The sequence below is a fragment of the Phoenix dactylifera genome, chromosome 8, assembly GCF_051530095.1.
Source record: "Phoenix dactylifera cultivar Ajwa chromosome 8, Ajwa_hap1_PhDact_Kaust_v1.1, whole genome shotgun sequence".
Taxonomy (NCBI): Eukaryota; Viridiplantae; Streptophyta; class Magnoliopsida; order Arecales; family Arecaceae; genus Phoenix; species Phoenix dactylifera.
Window position 1 is genome coordinate 12,210,001 of NC_143197.1, and position 12,070 is coordinate 12,222,070.

Sequence of the window (12,070 nt, forward strand, 5' to 3'; positions counted from 1 at the left end):
CTCTTCGTGGTCTTAAACAGACACAACGTGTTTGGTTTTAATAGCTGAACTCTCACTTACATACTCTTGGCTTTCGTGGGTCTAATGTTGATGTCTCACTCTTTATCAAATGCATCAAAGAATATATGACACTCTTTTTGATTTATGTCGATGATATTATTTTTATTAGCACTTCTACTGCTCGTTGGATGATCTTATTTCTTCTTTACAAATTGAATTCGCTATGAAGGGATCTAGGCACTTGTCACTACATTTTAGGCATTGAGGCTAAGGCTACTATTTCTTAATTTCATCTAATCCAATCAAAGTACATTTCTGATCTTCTTCTCAAAATCTACATTGATAGTTCTAGGCCTATTTCAATACCTATATCTATTAGGTTCCAACTCTCTCATTCTGATAGTTTGCCAATTTTTGATCTGACCCAATATCGTATGTGGTGGGAGCACTTTAATATCTTACTCTTATGCATGTTGATATTTCTTTTGTAGTCAACCAAGTATGTCAATTCATGCATAGGTCCACTTCCATGCATTGGCTTGCAGTCAAGCATATTTTTTGCTACTTGAAGCATACCATCGACTATGATCTTTATTTAACCAAAAGCCCATACTCTTCTCTTCATGTCTATTTCGATGCCAATTGGATCGGTAATCCTAATGACTGACATTCTATAAATGGCTTTAATATTTTTCTTGGTCCAAATCTCACATCCTAAAGTGCTAGAAAGCAACTCACTATGGTGCGAGTAAGTACCAAATCCAAATATAAAGGGCTTCCTAATGTCACTATTGAACTAATTTAGATTTAATCTTTACTATAGAAGTTGGGTATCTCACTTTCTCAACTACCTATACTTGGTGTGATAACTTATCTACGATATATCTCACCGTCGATCCCACGTTTCATGCTCGGGCCAAGCATATTGAAATTGACTTTCATTTTGTTCAAGATCGAGTGACTCGTTGTCAGCTTAATACCTGACTCATCTTCTCCAATGACAAACTCGCCGATATATTTACCAAAGAATTTGTCTTCCAATACTTTTAACAATTGTGTTACAAGCTCTCGGTGGTACCTACCTTAGTTTGTGGGGGGAGGGGGTGTTGACAATATCTTCATCTCAGCCCCATATCAAGTCGCATACCAAGTGTCTATTATTCAAGAAATTTTGACTTTTGAACTTTGAGGTTTGAATTTGGAATTTTGAATTCTGTATATAACATAAATTTAGGATTTAATACTAGAGATCCATTTGTTAATTCTTTCTTTCTTTGTATCATCTTACTTGTAATCTTTTGTATATATGATGGCCACCTCATAATATTGAGGTAGGAAAGTTTCCCACAAAATTCTTATTTTCTACATATTCTTTCTTTCCCACACACATGTTTAATCTTTCTCATGGTTGATTACAATATTTTTTTTCTCTATTATCATCATATCATCATAATCATAAAGGCTTGTATATAATCGGGGCAGGTTTGGGATGGGTATTGCCATCATTTGCACTTGTCTTGGATCCACTATAGGTTTTAGAATGAAGACCCATCCTGCAGGTCAGGTAAAACTCGGCCCATCAGGATCAGAATAGGTCAATACCTGATATGGCAGAGTAAATTGCCACCTCTAGGTACAAACCAGCTTTCTTAATTAGCTTTTATGGGCATGAATGCATGAAGTGATTTCAAACTACCAATTATCACCGAAGATTTTTCTTTCTATACCTTATAATTGTTTTGAAATAAATACTTTAATTACTAAACATTATATCCAACACCTAAACTAGTACTAATTTCAAATATTTAATAGTTGGTAGCCAGCTAAACTGACATCAAATTACATGGTAAATCCTCCCAAGATGCCTGCCCACATCAGTACCTCTCTCGAGCTTTATAATTGGACAAATATTTCAAATATTTTGTTCATCTGAGATATTTGAACATCAAGATATCTTGGCTCCATTGCAATCCTTCTCTCCCATTCTCCTTACTTGCTATCCCAACTAGGCCATTACCCTTGAGCCTAACTCGACTTTCTTAGCCGATAACACATCTACTCACCTCTAGCCGAGTTGAGCTGAAGAAACCTATTAACTAAAAGTCCTCTTAAGTAGCAAGTTACCAAAACAGTACATGTTGATGTTTTATGATGCAATTGATCCTCTCACAAGGCCATGATGCTAGTGATTAGACCTTCTTCTCAGGGGGTCGGGTCGGGTTCGAACTAGGCTCAGGCCCAGCATGATCAAAATTATTCAAGCCCGAGCCTGGCCTAACCTAGTCTTCAAGCTCATTTCCCAAGCCTGAGTCCAATAGCTTTAGACTTCTGATCATATCTCAGAACTTTTCATAAAAAAGCCCACCAGCACAAATCAACGGCCCGATTACTCCTTTTGCCCTTAATATCAAGTCCACTCCCAATCCCCTTTTCCTCTTGCTCTCATATGGCTATGAGAGCAAGAGGGAAGTTGCGGCAGCGGCAATCCAATTTGACCTCGGCCCGATGTTTCCTCAACCATGTGAGAGCGAGAGGGTGGCCTCTCTCCCAACCAGCCATTTAAGCTAACCAACTCTTTCAAGGTAGAAATCCCTAGGCTCTTCGATCTAACCTGGATCCGATAGTAGAAAAGTTGGTGCAGGTGAAGAAGCCAAAGGCCACAACAGTCTCGTCGTTGAGGAGGATTGAGTTCCTTCCTGAAAGGGAGCCCTTCTCCCCCATCATCGGCACGGAGCCCTTCTCCCCTTCCCCAAGAAATTTCCATCTCGAAACTCTAAAGGCCAACTTGGATTCTCACCAACAAGCACTAGGTCCTAGGAGATCTACGTTGGCATTAGCATCGGAGGAAGAGAAGATTGGATTGCGAAGAGATCTACAAGCATGAATTGGATCCAAAGCTCAACCTCAAGATGACCTTCCGATTTCGGAGAAGAAGAGATAAGAGGAGAACATGGACTCAGCTCAGACTGGATTAATTTAAACTCAAGCCCAATCTGTTTAATAAATAGGCTCTAATTTCAGATTTAATCCGATCTGCCGGGATTAAAAATCAGATCTAAGACCTGTCCGAAATGCTTTGAGCTTGGATAGGTCGGGCGGGCTGCGCGGCATTTGAGCTAACCCACGTGTCATGTGACTCAAGGAGGTGCGAGGGTTGAGCCGTCAAGCAAAGCATTTGTTACTAAAATGGTGGCAAGGGAAAACGCGTCCATACTCCATACCACATCCCGATATCAAAACCTGGCACGGCACTGTCTCCTTTATTAAATAGTATTACAATTTTAACATTCTTTTATTTTAATAAGTTGAAAAGTTTTAGACCGCTAGATCGAAAAGATAACGGTTATGAAGGCCTCGGTAATGTCTGCCCCCGTATGAATATCTCGGTCCTTGAGTCTCTGGGGCCTGTCGACGCGAGACTGAAGATCGCAGCAGCCCTCCGAGGTTGTCTCTTCCGCTCTCTTTTCTATCGATTTTTTTTTTCCCTTACTGATTCTATTTTCCTCCGATCTCTCAAAGTATATGTCTTAATTTTTTATTTGCTATAATTGATTGATTGATTTTGTTTGGATTTTAATCTATTTCTCTTTGATCCGATCTTAATCTGTTGCTTCTTCGGTATGGATTTCTCTTTAGCTTGCACTTGGATCCGGTTTAGATCCATGACTATGTATTGGTGATTCTTGATTGCTATGAATTTTCTTTTTCTTTTTGCGAGGAGAATCCTAGATGTGATTCCTAAATGCTAGGGTTTTCAGTTTTTATTTTAATTTGTGTCTATTTGTTCTATGTTTTGTTTGATTCTGTTGGTTTGTATGGGATTTCTTAAAAACCCCAAGGAAAATAGAACCAGTAGGATGATTTTGTTTGTGGCTATGATCCTTTTATGAATTCAATCTGCTTAAATGTATTTTTTTTGGCCAAAAAAAAGATTACCTGTAATATAGAGTTAGTAAGTTTTGTGTACATGCTTATTGATTGCAAACTCGAGGGGAAAGATGTCTGTTTGTTAGGATGCTTATGGCAGCGTCTCAGTGGTGTGGCTTGAACTGTAGGAGATTTATTGGTGTACATAGTCCTCTTTGAAAGGATTGCATGCTATTGCATTTTGCTGTGAAGTTGCATGCTTCTGATTATAGCTGCTAGGAAACTAGCTTCCCAGCTAAAAGCAGCAAGTGATCAGCCTGATTGGAGTTATTGGCCTACCCTTGCTGGATAATATATAACAATCGATTAATAACAAGTAATTAATTCTTTTGGTTTCTTTGATGAATTAGATGCTATTTTGCTTTGATCTAAAATTGGGTATCCAAGGTTGTAATCGCTGGGAAACAAACTTTTCCATGTGAATTCATTACTAGGGGGCTAGGGTTGAGCCAATTGGAGCCATTTGCCGGAAATTGCTGATGAGAATTCAATTCCGCATCTGGACCAAGAAAATTCGAATAACTTCCCTGTTTTGTCGATGGATCCAACATTACTATCTTCTTTACTATATTAGAAGGAACAATCTATTCGCATCCGTGATCCACTTATCAAGCTTTGAAAATCTTGAAAAGAGAGAATATATAAAAGGTTGGAAGCTATGATGGATACTTGAATCCTGAAAATCTCACATGGAGATGGGCACGTTCCACTCGAAAATATACTTCCACTATTGAGAGAATTGTGGTTGGTAAGAAGATTGGGAAGGAGATGAGGGCGTAGCTTTAAAAGTGAAGGAGTTGTCCCTCAGAGATGAAGGAGCTGTTCGTTCGCCCAGGGCCCGAAGTACTGTGCTAAAGCTCGAGACTTTATCCAAGTCATGCAAGCATGCAGTTTTCCTGTTGGACCATCTTGAAAGAAAAGAAATTGGGCTCGGATTTGATCCTTTTTTTTAAAACATTTTTTTGTTAAAGATATCAAGGGAACTTACTTTGAGTACAGAATGGTCACTATGGGTTCAGTTGACAACTATTGGCTGGAGAAGACCCTTATGTTAATTTAGCAACTTGATTAGCATAGTTAGGCTCACTAATTGTGGTCTATTAGAATTCTTTAACAAGAACAGTTGCTGTAATACAAGAAGAATTTTATTTCTCTTAGGTATGTGGTCATCCTAGAAAAGGTTGAAGATTAAGCATACCATCCATGTGGATCCTATCTTGTTCTCTCTTGTTTGTTTTATCATATCTCAAAAAATACAAACCTGATTAGAAGTTGATATTGTGACTACCAGGATGAGAAATTGAATAAGAAGCACACCTCCCCATATTCTGGAATTTTAGAAAATGATTTAATAAAAGATTATTATTCTTTGTTGTGGTTTACTCCACTAATTATCAGCCTTCCTTCAATTCTCTGCTTTGAAGTTCATATTGTGACTACCAGGATGAGAAATTGAATAAGAAGCACACCTCCCCATATTCTGGAATTTTAGAAAATGATTTAATAAAAGATTATTATTCTTTGTTGTGGTTTACTCCACTAATTATCGGCCTTCCTTCAATTCTCTGCTTTGAAATATTAAACTGAATTTTGTCCTTTTTTGCATTCTTTTGCTTTTAATTTCCAAACTTCTTTCTTTATATCTGAGTTCTCTTCTAGATCAACCTTAGTTTTGGGTTCATGTAAATCTGGTTCTTAATAGGTATTTCTCTGAAGTTCATTGATAAACTGAAATTCATTTAAATTTAAAGTTATTTGTAGTGTCTTTTACTTTTCCACCATCTTCTTGGTTCTAAATAGGTGGTCAACTCAGTGCAATGGTTTCAATGGTCCACATCACTTTGTTATGATAAATTAATAGATTTGAGGTCTGTTTAAGGGTTATCATGGTTGAAGGACAAGCTAGCTGCACAACACACATCGACAGTGGAAACTTCTGTGGAGGACCTAATAGGAAAATGCAAGCTATGTGTAAATGGTCATTTAAGCAGCTGGAGTCCTGAAGTTATCAATTTACTGAATTATAATTTTGAATGTTGAGGAACACATTAGCCAAGTTTTTCTTAGTAACTTCTTGTACCTCTCGCCTCGGCATTTGCATTGCCAAAAACTTACAAACCATAGATATTTCTGTACTTTCATCTCTATGATATTCTATAGGCCTTATGACCGTCAATTCAGAAATTTTTCCAGGCGTTCTTAGGTTTTTTACCTGCACTTTTGTAAACCAACCCATACATGCCCAAGCCCCTGCTTTTTGGGGCCTCCTAACTTTTGAGGTATGCATGTGTATAACTCTTTCTTTAATTTTTTTTCTGCATGAATGTTGATTTCTTTTTTAATTCTAGGTCAGCATATGTGATTTTTCTGTGGTAATCATGCCCAACAAGCCTATCACTATGTGTCTACTCTTTAATGCCATAGCTTCTTTTGTTGATATTGCTTGCCATATTGGTGAACAGGGGATATTAAACTTCCCCTTCCCCATTCACAACCTGCAAGACTAAGCACCTCAATAGGTAGTGATCACTTTGTTCTATTCCAATATAGCATCTAAGCTTTATCTAGTTTGTCAGTGATTTTTATTCTTAAATTTTACCAATTTTATCATCATCTCTTAGGTTTGTTGGTTGCTGTTTGCTGAGATGATGAGAAAGAAATTTAAGAGGGAATCTTCTTATCCATTGTTTGATAACAACAAGAAAACCAGGATGAGGAGGATCAAATAATGTTTTTTCTTTTTTTTAAAAAAAAATTAAATTTTGCCTAAGGGTCCTAAAATTTTGTTGTCCTAAATGCAGTTTGGAAAGAAACAGTGAGAAGATAAGTGGATCATAAAAATTTAACCATATCTTAGTCACTTCCTTCGTAAGTTTCATTGCAGTTCTATTCAACCAAACATGTGGACGCTTCTAATTGCTTTCTTTTCTTTTCTTGGATTAATCTACTTTCTTTTCATGACATTTTCCTGGCAATCAGAAAGAGCCTTGGTGCCTGTTATATGTGTATACAACATCATTATCACCCAATATATGTAGTTTCAGTACTTTATGGATAAGTTTTCTCAGTAACATTTTCTGATACATTGATCAGTACACTCTTGGAGTTCATTTCCGCTGCATCTTTCATTTGATATACTAAATATTTTTTATCTCTCCATACTCGTACAACTAAATGTAATTGACAAAGAGTTTTTTGAAGTGATTAATGTCGCACCAATTAACCATACTATGATTGACCAAAGAATTTTTAAGAATGGTTCTCTGTTATATGATTTGACACCTATATGAAGTCAAAAATTTATCAATTTTAATTGTGAAACTGCCTGAGAGATTACCCAAGAATAGGAGAGGAATGTTGCATGAGTTCTGATATATCTGATCTTATCCTATGTTTGTGGTGATGACATTGGGCCTAAAGGCTTTTCACTTACCTTTTGCTTTTTTGATATTCACTTGCTGAAATTGGAGAATAAACCTCAAATATAATTGGACATGTTTTATTAAAAACGAGGGGTTGTCCCTGTTTTACTTTTAGTATACTAGCTAAATACCATTTCCTTTTGAATCTGATTTTTTTTTTAACAAGTTCCGTCACAAATGACTCCTGGTTTATCAGAATTACAAACAGGTCATATGAAACTAGAATATATCTCATTTATATTGCAATCAATCTATTTGTCGACGGTCATGCAACTACTACATTAGAAATGCCTTGGCTCGATATATAGTGTCAGTTTGGATCTTGTTAACATATGGGCAATGATCTATGACAGAGGTGGTTTTAATGATCCTAAATAATTAAGACTTCTACTTCATTATGTGCTCTGGAGCAGTTGTATGGTACATCAAATTATCAAATCATGACATGTGCTGTCACCATTAGGTGCATCACTGTTTCAATTTTGTTTTCATTATATTTTCACTTATTTTGTGCCAACATTTCCAATTGTGCTTTCCAACATTTTGTAGACAGCATGCTATATAATGTTTAAGAGTCTACTGCCGTTCTTAAAGAAATATATTTATCAATTTTGCACTTTCTATAATTCTTTATTCTGTTCATGATGTGGCTTCTTAGCATATATATTTATGGATAATATATTTATGCAGGTAGAAATCTGACCTTTGTGCTGTGAGCTTTCTTAAAATGGCTGATGGACATGAAACCGATAGGAATATTGAGATATGGAAGATTAAGAAATTAATTAAAGCATTGGAAACTGCAAGAGGTAATGGCACTAGCATGATCTCTCTCATCATGCCACCTCGTGATCAAATCTCTCGGGTTGCTAAAATGTTGGGCGATGAATATGGAACCGCTTCAAACATCAAAAGCAGAGTCAATCGACAATCTGTGTTGGCTGCCATTACCTCTGCTCAGCAGAGGTTGAAGCTTTACAACAAGGTTCCTTCCAATGGACTAGTTCTGTATACGGGTACCATTGTTACTGAAGATGGGAAAGAAAAGAAGGTCACCATAGATTTTGAGCCATTCAAGCCAATTAATGCATCGCTGTATCTCTGTGATAACAAGTTTCATACTGAGGCACTGAACGAGCTTCTTGAATCTGATGACAAGTTTGGTTTCATAGTAATGGATGGAAATGGAACTCTTTTTGGCACTTTAAGTGGCAATACTCGAGAAGTGCTTCACAAGTTCTCCGTGGATCTTCCAAAGAAGCATGGAAGAGGAGGGCAGTCAGCATTGCGATTTGCTCGCCTTCGTATGGAGAAGCGTCATAACTATGTCCGCAAGACGGCTGAACTGGCTACGCAATTCTATATCAATCCTTCTACCAGTCAACCAAATGTTGCTGGGTTAATTTTGGCTGGTTCTGCTGATTTTAAGACAGAGTTGAGTCAGTCCGACATGTTTGATGCTCGCCTACAGGCTAAGATTCTCAACGTGGTTGATGTCTCATATGGAGGTGAGAATGGTTTCAATCAGGCCATTGAATTGTCGTCAGAGATTCTATCGAATGTCAAGTTCATACAGGAAAAGAAGTTGATAGGAAAGTATTTTGAGGAGATAAGCCAAGACACTGGAAAATATGTCTTTGGTGTGGATGATACACTAAAAGCTCTTGAAATGGGTGCTGTTGAGATCCTAATTGTGTGGGAAAATTTGGATATCAACAGATATGTGCTAAAGCACAGCACGAGTGGGGAAATCATTATAAAGCATTTGAACAAGGATCAAGAAGCAAATCAGAACAACTTTCGAGATCCTGTAACATCTGCAGAGCTGGAAGTGCAAGAGAAGACGTCTCTCTTGGAGTGGTTTGCGAATGAGTACAGGCGTTTTGGTTGCTCCCTCGAGTTTGTTACCAACAAATCTCAAGAGGGCTCCCAGTTTTGCAGGGGCTTTGGCGGCATTGGTGGGATCCTTCGCTATCAGTTAGATATTAGGGCCCTTGATGAGCTCTCTGATGGAGAATACTATGAAGATTCTGATTAGCAATCAACCAACCTTGAACTGGATCCGGTCCAGGGGGAGCCTGTGCTGGCCCTGCATGTGACCGGACATGCTCCTTGGGGGCTGCACATGTCTTCCAAAAAATGTGATGGGTTTGTGCCTTCTTTCTGTTGCTGTTGATCTCAAGACATTTGCATTTCCTTGTCATGATTTTTTGGGATTTACACTTTTCAGGCTGATCTTCATTTTGCTAATAGGTGGTTTTATTTTTGCCTCCAGGAGCAAAAGAACAGGTTCACAGTGATCACTATGGATCATCTCATTGGCTGTCATGATGATATGATATAGAAAATTGAAGGTTTCTCGGCCGCCTGATGCTGCGATCGTGGTTTGTTAGTGCCTTGTGAGGCCGTTATATTAAATAACTAGACGACTTTCCTATTTGGTATTGTACTGTGGTGTGCCTGTTATTGTAGCATGGGTTGAAGAGTTTCCACACTCTTGTTTTTATGACTTTCCTGACTGTGTTTTCATTACAACTGAAAACTTGCTGCTGGTATGTTATGGTTGGACATACTTTATGAGTATTGAAGCTATTTTATTATGGTAAAACATATTTTCTTTTACATGTGATAATTTTAGCTGCCATTCTATTTACATATGTTATTCTAGAATCCTCAGCAGTCTATGATGTCACTTGGATATTGGAGTGACTTTTATCAAAACATTTATCACCAGCACGGCACAGACTCTGTAATCTCTGAATGGGGTTGCAGCTTATTGAGCAACAGATTGTATTTCCTGTGTTTAATAGTTTTGGCCCGATGTTTAGGAAACGCAGTTGGCTCTAATTTACAGGAAATCTTTCAATGATCAATGTGTTTCGCCCTGGAAGCAGTGCCATGTTGAGCGTGTCTCATTTCTGCCCAAAATGAAAGGCAAAAAGGGACGCCGGATATCAGTATTTGCCTTTTTGAAGATTGGTTCTTAGTTCTTATCTGCTTAGCAGATGTTTAAGTATGTTGTGAAACGGATTCAAATGCCTAGAATACAAAATATTGCTCCTCATTTTTTTTCATGGCATTCAGGTATTCCTTATAATCTGATGTGCACCCCAACTTTATCTGGTAACGTTTTTGAGTGTGATCTATGGTATGGGCTGTGGGTGATTCAGAAGTGCATGGGGTTATGGTACTAATACTAGATAGCTGGGCAGGTGCATGGAGTATAATTTGACATTTAGGGCTTTCATTACTGTTGTGTGAAGATTTCCGTAGCTCAACAGCAACTGAGTTATGGTATCTAGGTCTTAAATTATCTGCAAAGCAAGGCTTTCGAGTCCATACTTTGGTGAACATTTTAATTGAATCACTAGAACTAGCTGTAGACTGGTTTCATGTGAAGTCTGCAAGAATTTAAATAACTAAAAAATAGATATAAAAAGAAAAATAAAACTAAAATATTATCGGTATATTCATATTTATTCACAAAATTACATGGGGGAGGCACATCAAATAAGCAATGGCTTCTTCTTTCGCTGTCTACCATAAACAAAAAAATATGCATGCACTTCACATGGCTCTCGGTGGTTTTATTGTTGTTCAACCATCATTTGTCTAATGAGTGGTGTGAAATTTTTTCCAAGAGAAGAGCAAACTCAAAGTGATTTCTTTCTTTTTTTATATATATGATGATGGGAAGTAGCCTTCTTCAAACAGTTCCAGTAGGCCACGACACATACTGGGTCTCGGCTTTTATAGCCCAGAACCCTGTTAATGATTTGAGCAAATCTGGCTTACTCACTGCACCATGACATTGACTCAAGTGCATGCAGTCACTAAAGCAAAGGACAAGTGGTTCAGAATAAACTGAAGCAGTTGGTTGGATGATTTAAGTTTAAGGGCACATCTCGCTATTGGCGAGGGCCAATTGGATTTATTCCATGGGACAGGGAAATTGAATGCTAATGTCATTAATGTAGCTGGGGTGGTAGAGAAATTCCAAGTAATGAGTAACTATATGCTATATATAGAATTAAAAAAATAAATCATACGTTGATATCACATGATATATGATGATGTTGATGGATGCCCGTAATCGTTTATTGCACTACCCCATCAACAGATATGTGTACTGTTAGCATTGGATTGGAAGTAAACTACTGATTTGTTTGGTCCCCCCAAATTCTTTGTTTTCTGTCAAAAGTCCCAATCAGAGCTTATTTGTCATTTTGCAAATGCTTTATTCTAAAAAAAAAGTTTAATTATTTTATCGTAGTTTTTTGTTTTGATTCCACCAGTTCTCAATGCTCACATAACAGTTCTTTTTTTTTTTTTTTTTTAATTTGCTAAGGCTGAACTCTTATATTCAATATTACTATACAAAGTTATATGGTTTTTAATGTTTTTCGCCCTAAAATTCTATTCTCCCCACTCTTTTCTTGTTATCACGTGACCACCTTGCTAACTCCAACACTAGCTAGCATACATTTCATTTTACAAATATCTTTTTTTTTTAGCCCAGATTTTTGGTCAACAGTGCATGTAGATGTACTCACAGACAGTAACATTCCTACAGTATGGTGGTTTAATTTGATGCTAGGCGTACTTTTGTTCATCATAAATTTGGTGCTTGAATGAGACCCATCCTCAATTGCAAATGATACTATTGCTATGCATGGTAGCTAGTGCTATCTTTTTTCTTACTTATTTTTTACTACCTATGA

At 37.3% G+C, this 12,070-nt stretch overlaps 1 pseudogene across 2 annotated transcripts; it reads left to right on the forward strand.

Annotated features, from left to right (window-relative positions):
• Positions 1-3,206: 3,206 nt before the first annotated feature.
• On the forward strand, positions 3,207-9,957 carry LOC103722848 (eukaryotic peptide chain release factor subunit 1-3 pseudogene; annotated as a pseudogene). Of its 2 annotated transcripts, none has more exons than XR_015967975.2 (3): positions 3,207-3,444; positions 8,040-9,490; positions 9,625-9,957. The product of XR_015967975.2 is annotated as a eukaryotic peptide chain release factor subunit 1-3 pseudogene, transcript variant X2 (transcript). The 2 variants fall into 2 exon arrangements; XR_015967973.2 differs by having other exon boundaries at positions 3,211-3,444; positions 8,040-9,497.
• The last annotated feature ends 2,113 nt before the right edge of the window (positions 9,958-12,070 follow it).